Source organism: Anarrhichthys ocellatus, unplaced genomic scaffold (genome assembly GCF_004355925.1).
Source record: "Anarrhichthys ocellatus isolate YVR2014 unplaced genomic scaffold, GSC_Weel_1.0 scaffold137, whole genome shotgun sequence".
Lineage (NCBI taxonomy): Eukaryota > Metazoa > Chordata > Actinopteri > Perciformes > Anarhichadidae > Anarrhichthys > Anarrhichthys ocellatus.
In genome coordinates, this window is record NW_022280167.1 from 6,126 (window position 1) to 13,882 (window position 7,757).

At 44.6% G+C, this 7,757-nt stretch overlaps 1 pseudogene; it reads left to right on the forward strand.

Annotated features, from left to right (window-relative positions):
- Positions 1-2,488: 2,488 nt before the first annotated feature.
- Positions 2,489-6,540, forward strand: LOC116399940 (uncharacterized; annotated as a pseudogene).
- Positions 6,541-7,757: the final 1,217 nt, after the last annotated feature.

Consider the following 7,757-nt stretch of genomic DNA (forward strand, 5'->3'; position numbering starts at 1 on the left):
AGAATGGATTCTTCAGTGAAAAAGAAGAACACTCCTCTTTCCCATCCAAGTCGATTCATGCCGGTTGCAAGGACGGAGAATTCCCTTAACGAGCCCAAGAAATTCTCTGCTACCAAGAGAATTCATTGCGCAACGCTTGGAGCCCGCGCAGCCGAGTGCACCTCCTACTCGAAGGACCGACCGATTCGTTCAGAAATCGTCTCATAGTAAGGCGTACTCAAGGTGTCTGGGCTTTAGTTAGGTTATTGTGTCTATTATCTTGTTGGTGTTGCTTAAGTTTCTGTGTCATTTTTATAACGTGGTGTGCTCAATAATTGCCGAGATTAACGACCGAGATTGTTAATGCTGTCTATTTCATACTGCTGCAATCGCGTTGAGATGATTCACCCCTAGCGGAGGCGGAAGTTGTTTCTCATCAGTTCAAAGGTCAGAACCGCGGCTGTGCGAATCAAAGAGTCGTCAGTCGTGTTTCTGTAGATGAGAGAACAATCTTCCGTGCTCCACAGCGGCCGGAAGGATCTTATTTTGTTTTCTGAGGATTTATTTTGTTTTGTTTGCTTTCTTGCTTCTTTTACTAACCCACACACACATATAGCTTTAAGTTAATGTAGCTCCGAGGTGAGCTAACTGCTTCAGACACGTGCAGATAACCAGACCTTTATATTCGCTATTTTAGTCTCGCGACATCATACGTTGTCTGAGCTGTGCTCTCGCCTCTCCCCCACACACACACTACATGCATGTACACACACACACACTACATGCATGCACACACACACACACACACACACACACTACATGCATGCACACACACAATCTCCCTCTTACCACAGTTTGTTGATTTTAGATAGCGTGCTCATAGATGTATAGTTTTATTGTTAGTTTTAGATATTAGTTGATTTGATCATTATTATTGGAACTTAATAAACTCTGTTATACTTTAAAGAGCAGCTGTCTGTGATTACTTTGTGCATGTGTTCTGTGATAATAGCTGATAAGTGGCCTGTGCTCGTACTCAACACCTTCACTTACACTCTGAATGTGGAATAGTACTTTGACTATTGACATTGTGAGTGAATACTAATTATGAGACTTAGTTTATAGTTTGGTTATTGGTCCCTTATTATTAACAATTGTTAATCATCTTACTGACATTAATAATTCTATTGATCAATAATTGGTCAATAATTTAGTTTTCATACATGCTGATAACTCAAACACACTCCTTTTCGTTCTCAACAAGGGCCCCTTGTGAATGTGTCTTTCACCAACATTTGTGAGTGTTATTTGGCCATATGGAGGTCCTAGGTCATAAAGAGCCCTATGATACCCGTATCTTCACTCAAGCTCTAAAAGTAGAGCGGAGATACTGGTGTTATACAGACTCTGAAAGACACTAATGTCGGCAGAGAAAGCCGACATCCTCGAGGGGTTTCAGAAGTTAAGTACTTAATTTGTGGTTCAAGATGATGATTGTAATTAACATCTCCGTCTAGAAAAAAAACAAATTTAACAACGAACAGTTGACAACCAGCTTTATGATACCAGTTATCCAATGATATGCTTAGTGAGGCCAGACAGAACCAGACTGAGATGAACTCGCTTCACGATCCATGCCCGTTATGTCTGCATCGAAATCAAAGATCCAAGCAGAAGACACACAGATCCAACACGGGGGCAGAAGATGCAAGCTCAAACCTACAGCAAGAGAGACATTCTCTGCTACTACAATAACAATTCTCAAGGGAATTTGCACTTTTCATTTGCTCTGCTGCTGGAGTGCTCTGTATTTATTCACCTCAAGCAACCAATGCACCATCAGTACGGCTGTTTATTGCAGTGGAGGATAGCTATATTTGAGTTAATATGGCCCTGGAACATTGAGGCTTATTTGGTGACCATTACACTGGGTTTAAGAGGCTAGTGGGATGTGTTCATTTAGAGTTAATTAGCTAGAGACCCAGTGTAATTATACAATACTGTTGTAGACTAACTGTTGTTGAAAAACAGGTTGGGTATTAATGCATGCCAGATAATGAGTATCCATTACCTGGTGCTTGTTGTTATAATCATTATACAATATTAGGTAAAGTTTCTCGATTATATGCTTTACCAACACATTCTCACTCCAAACTCGTCAACTGCCAACGTTTGGTCAGTGGCCCAAAGGCTACATCCACACCACCACGTTTTCATTATAAAACGACAACTTTTGCTATGTCGATACCTAATCTCCACACAAACCTGGCATTTAAGAACCCCTAAAATGTGGACCTTTGAAACCGCTGATGAAGCAGTTTTAGTCAAGATGAACAGAAACAAAGACGTTTGAAAGCGATGATTCAGACACCCACATTCTTTGTGTTTGTTTTTTAACAGTCATGACGTGTCCTTCCCTGATTCGTCAAGCCCCAAACACGTGATCCTTTCATGGAAGAAAACAAATGACATCAGCCTCGACCACCAGTGGTTCATTTCAACATGGATAATGGGTGACGATGCTGACCGTGTTGTCAGTGCAAGGTAGGTAGGCGGTAGTCAAGCTAATATTCGAGCACTTTGCAACAATCCCATGTCCAGTGGTCATGTCAGCCCTGGTCATGTGATAAGCATTTTCAGGGCGTTGTAGTATGGACAGAGACTATTTCTGCAACGGCACTAAAACGCTAGTCTGGATGGAGACTGTTTGGGTTTTAAAACTCAACAAAACAAACTGTGACCCTCAGGTACCCAACTAGCATCCTTTTGGACGTGGCAGGGAGCGCGTATCAGCTTCCACTCGTTTCATGCATGGTGTCTTTTCAAAATAAACTTCCTTGTTCACAAGAAGTTAGGTTTAGACAACCTGACTGACGTGACAAAGATGTCAATGTTTTTTGTTTTGTTTTGCACTGGACACAAACAGCAGCCTCCTGGACGAAAGCTTGTTTGTGTTGACTCTGTTGAAAACGCATTCAGCTCATCAGTCCAGCTGGTGTCATAAAGTGAGACATGCTACATGCTACTCGTCAGTGAAAAAACAAAAGAATGATATTGAATAAGTATTGAAAATGATTGCTGCTGCCTGTTTATGCACCAAGACCTGTTATCCCATAAGGCCTGTGAATCCTCTGAAGACAAACACATAAACAAATTGTCACAGTTTCTCTCTTCTCCTCTCTCCTTCCTTCCTTCCCACTTTCAGAAATAGACTTTGAATAGGAGAGAGAATTGACTACGTCCACGACAAGAGGGAGAGAGAGACGAGCATGGTGCTCCGGCGGTTCTGGCTACTTTGTTCAGTTTTATCTCTGACAAAGACATTGCTACTAATTTGCCCAAACAAGCTCCTCGTTCTCAGTCAGTCTCTGGTCTTTTTATTTCAGCGCTCTCTCATACCATCAAAACGTCCTCTGAAGCACCACAGGGCACGCTAGCAGCTTTGACGGATAGCTGCCTCTCATGATGGAGCAGAAACAACAATACAAAGGGCTTGAGCGCCATCCGCAACAAGCCTGTGTGTGTGTGTGTGTGCGCGTGTGCCTCGTCCATCTGTATAAGAGTCTACATCGATGCCAGGGGAAAAACATTAGAATTTTTATAAAGGAGCAAATCTCCTACGCTCATTTAAATTCCCAAAGAGCTCTACTCTCCTTCCCATCTGGCCTTTCTGATCCAATAGTTCAGCCGGATCCTCCTCCTCCATCCACATTCCTCCGAATCACAGATTGAGGGGGAAATAGAGACAACGGGAATTGATCATTATGCTGGTTTTTAATCTTTTTAAACAGTCTCACGTCTAAGGTCACAAGTCCAAGTCACTTCTCAAGTCTTTGAGCTTGAGTCCAAATATTTAGTCACAAGTTCATGTACATGCTGCCCACAAATTTCACTACTTTTTGTCTTAATTAGTTTTGTCTTTTCGTCTCTATTTCTGGATCACTTGGTATATGACACAATACACTCAACAACGGTGAAGGATGCGTTAGCTTAAGCGTAAAATTAAGACTGTTAACGAGTCTCAATCCCGAGTGAGAGTCTTTTGAGGATGAGTCTAAGTCAAGACGAAGTCAAGTCTAAAATCAATGTGTGCGCGTATTAAGTGCATCTCAAGTCCAAGTTGCGGACTGGAGTTCCGATCTCTGGTAGCCACAGCTTGCTTTTGTGCCCTAGGCTCTATTGTTACTATGAAAAACACATAGAAGCTATAATGCGACAAACATACACTGTAGTTCCTCTCAACTTGTCAATCCAGCAAACACAGCAGTGTAAAAACAAGGAGGTGCATCCCGGCAGCAAAGTAGGAGGAGACGAGGAAAGAAACGTGCACGTTTACCTCCAGAACAGTGTCGGACTGAAACCCCCTGAGTGGGAGCATCCAGTTACAGACAAGGAGATATTTACTAAAGATTTTTAGCTTTTTTTTTCCGGTGCGTTTGTGCTTAGTTAAAATATTGCATCGAGGTTTTGCACAAAAAAAAGCACAGCGGAAAGCCTGGTGTTTGGTCTCATGCAGGGTGTATTAGAAAGCATTACCATTTAAAGTGGACGAGGGAATGGAAATGTATGGAGACAATACTCAGGTTGAAACGGTGAGTGAGAGGGCTAGAGAGAGAAAGAGACTGAACCATACATTAAAAGAAACTATAATTTTACCTCACCGCTCAGCATCACAACACATGACCAAAGAGGGGTCCAACAACCTCTTAGTGGTTTTAGACCATTCAGTGCTGTGCTGGTGTCCCTTGTTTAATGTTCCTGACTTCTAATGGCTCACAGCAGCTCCAGTGCAACAGCAATAATTGAAGCAGTTTCTTGATATGTAGCCTGTGATGTTATTTTTCATCAGATTTTTAGTTTTCTTGAATGTATTATTGCAATTACAATCGTGTCATCTGTTCAAGAGGAGAAAACACTTTCTTTTGCACTCCATTCCTTTCTAGAAATGTGCAACAAGCTCAGCAGCATAACATAACTCATCTTTTTTTTTCAACTGTTAAGCAGACAGTTGATATGTCATCACCATGAGGAGGAGGCTCACCATAAAACTCCTGTCCCGCAAAACCAGTCTTTAATCAGCACCACGGACAGCACCACTGCCAGAATGTATCAACGCTAATTCAAAAGCAGTCAGCAGCCCAAAGTTATCTCAGACACACTTTACAGGTGTACATCTTCCAACATATTAGAGGTGATTACATTTCTACTGCGTTGATCTCACTCCGTAATAACAAAGAGAAACCTGTACTAACCCATTAGAAGTTCATCCTCAGCAAAGTCATTAACAACACTGCTCAGGAAGACTGCACGAAACATTCAAAGCATGAGAAAGTGGCAAAAAAGAATTATCAAAAGGAATCAATAAAGGCTGATGTGGTTTTGAAAAAACGGTTCATTTAGTCAAAGCCACATCCAAACTGATTTTTGGATTCCTGGGCTGTACGGCCCTTCTGTGTGGAGTTCTCCTGTGTTAGTGTGGGTTCTGTGTGGAGTTCTCCTGTGTTAGTGCGGGTCCTCTGGCTTCCTCCCACAGTCCAAAGACCTACAGCCTCAGTGAATTGATTACTCTAAACTGCCCGTAGCCCAAAAATTTTCGATTGCCTTTCCGAAGCACTCTGCTGGATCCTGATAAACGTCCATAAACTCCCATACGTCATCCACCTCCTAGACGACTTCCTCACGGTCACGCCACCATCCTCTCCCCCAGCAATCGGCCTCCACACTCTAACCACCGTGTTTCAGGAACTCTGTGTTCCCCACTCCGCTGAGAAAACAACAGGTCCCAGTACATCCCTGGAATTCCTCGCCATCACCTTCGATTCATTCATTACTAATCTCCAATTTCCTACTGGCCCCCAAATGCACAAAACACCAACTCCTTTCGCTTTTAGGCCACCTCAACTACGCCATCCGCATCATCCCCCAAGGCCGATCCTTCTTGTCACACCTCCTTTCAGTCGCCTCCTCTGTCACAAAGCTCCACGACCTCGTCACACTCGACAAAGCATGCAAGACAGAGCTAAAGCTATGGCACCAGTTCCTCTCCTCTTGGAACGGCATTTCCTTCTTCTACGTCGAACACGTCACCAAGCCGGAAGACATCCAGCTTGTACACAGACGCAGCACCCTCCATCGGTTTTGGCGGCATCTATGGCGACAAGTGGTTCTCAGCCGCTTGGCTGCCTGAATTTTCATCCCTTACTCCTTCCTCCGCACTCTCCGAAATGTATCCAATATGTCCAATGTATCGTAGCAGCCATTCTTTGGGGGCATGAATGGTCAAAAAAGACCATTGCCATCTACTCGGACAACAGCGCCGTAGTAGACATCATCAATAAAGGGCGGTCACATTGTCTCGAAATAATGATGTTCCTGCGGAGACTAACCATGGTTTCAGCCCAGCACCATTTCATCATCCGAGCCTCCCACATACCAGGTCACTACAACTCCATCGCTGATTCACTTTCCCGTTTCTCATTCCAGAAATTCAGACGATTAGCGCCAACCTCAGACCCTGTGCCGACTCCGGTCCCACGGTTTTCAGCCACCATCTTCAACTGACCCCGCAACTGGAACACCTAATCCCCACCTCTCAAGATGCTATCCTCAACAGCGTCGCTTCAAATCCTTCCACGCCTCTTTTAAGCTTCCCTTCCCATCACTCGACATCCTTACCCTCACAAACTTCATTACTTTTGCCCACTCCCTCCTTAAGATTAAAACCTCCACGATACGGGCATACATAAGCGGCATTAACTTTTTCACAAAACTGTCCTCTGGATATATATATTACCATATATATGTTTCGATGTTGTTGTTCTCCCCTGTAGATGTAATTTACTGTCATTAATGTACATGTTTACAATTCTTCCATCGTGGTATTCTTACCCACTCGCATATAGCGATGTTACTCAAGGGTCTCTGTAAAGCCGAACCACGGCCTATGCCTAAACATCTGCCCCTCACCTCGGACCTTCTCACCCGCTGCATCCATACTCTCCGCTCTGGCTACCCCTCTCCCTTCATGGACAAAGTACTCGAGTCCATGTTCTTGCTGGTTTTTTTCGGCTTCCTTCGCTGCTCTGATTTCACCGCCTCAAACTCTGACCACGATCCATCACGACATGCCACCATGTCCGACATCTCAATTCATCCTCCCGACACCGTCATTTACCACCTCAAACGCAGCAAGACCAACCAGCACGGTCCGCCTCAGCCTATCTACCTCTTCCGTCTAGACACATACCTGAGTCCATATGAACCCATCCGAGATTACTTAATCTCAAGATCAACCAGCCAAACTTCTCCGCTAGATCCCCTTTTTATCACCGAAACAGGCAATGGGGCCACACGGCCCTGGTTCCATCACCACTTCCCCTATATACTAGCCAGATCAGGAATACCCTCCGAGTTTTACTCAGGTCATTCATTCCGCTCCGGCGCCGCCTCAGCCGCCTCGAGTCAAGGAATTCCAGACCACATCATCAAGATTCTGGGTCGCTGGTCTTCCACCGCGTACCTCTCCTACATTCGCTACAACCTGAACGATATCAGAAACACCCACCGGCATCTGTCCTCATGAGGCTATTTTTGGGAACTCTGCACCGCCAGAGATTCCTAAGAGACAGCCCCCACCCAACAGTCTCTGTTCCCACCGGCCGCCGGACACCAACGGTCCCCCACCTCATCCCTCCATCCCTACCCTACCCTTCATCCCTACCCTACCCTTCATCCCTCGACCCCTACCCTTCATCCCTCGACCCCTACCCTTCATCCCT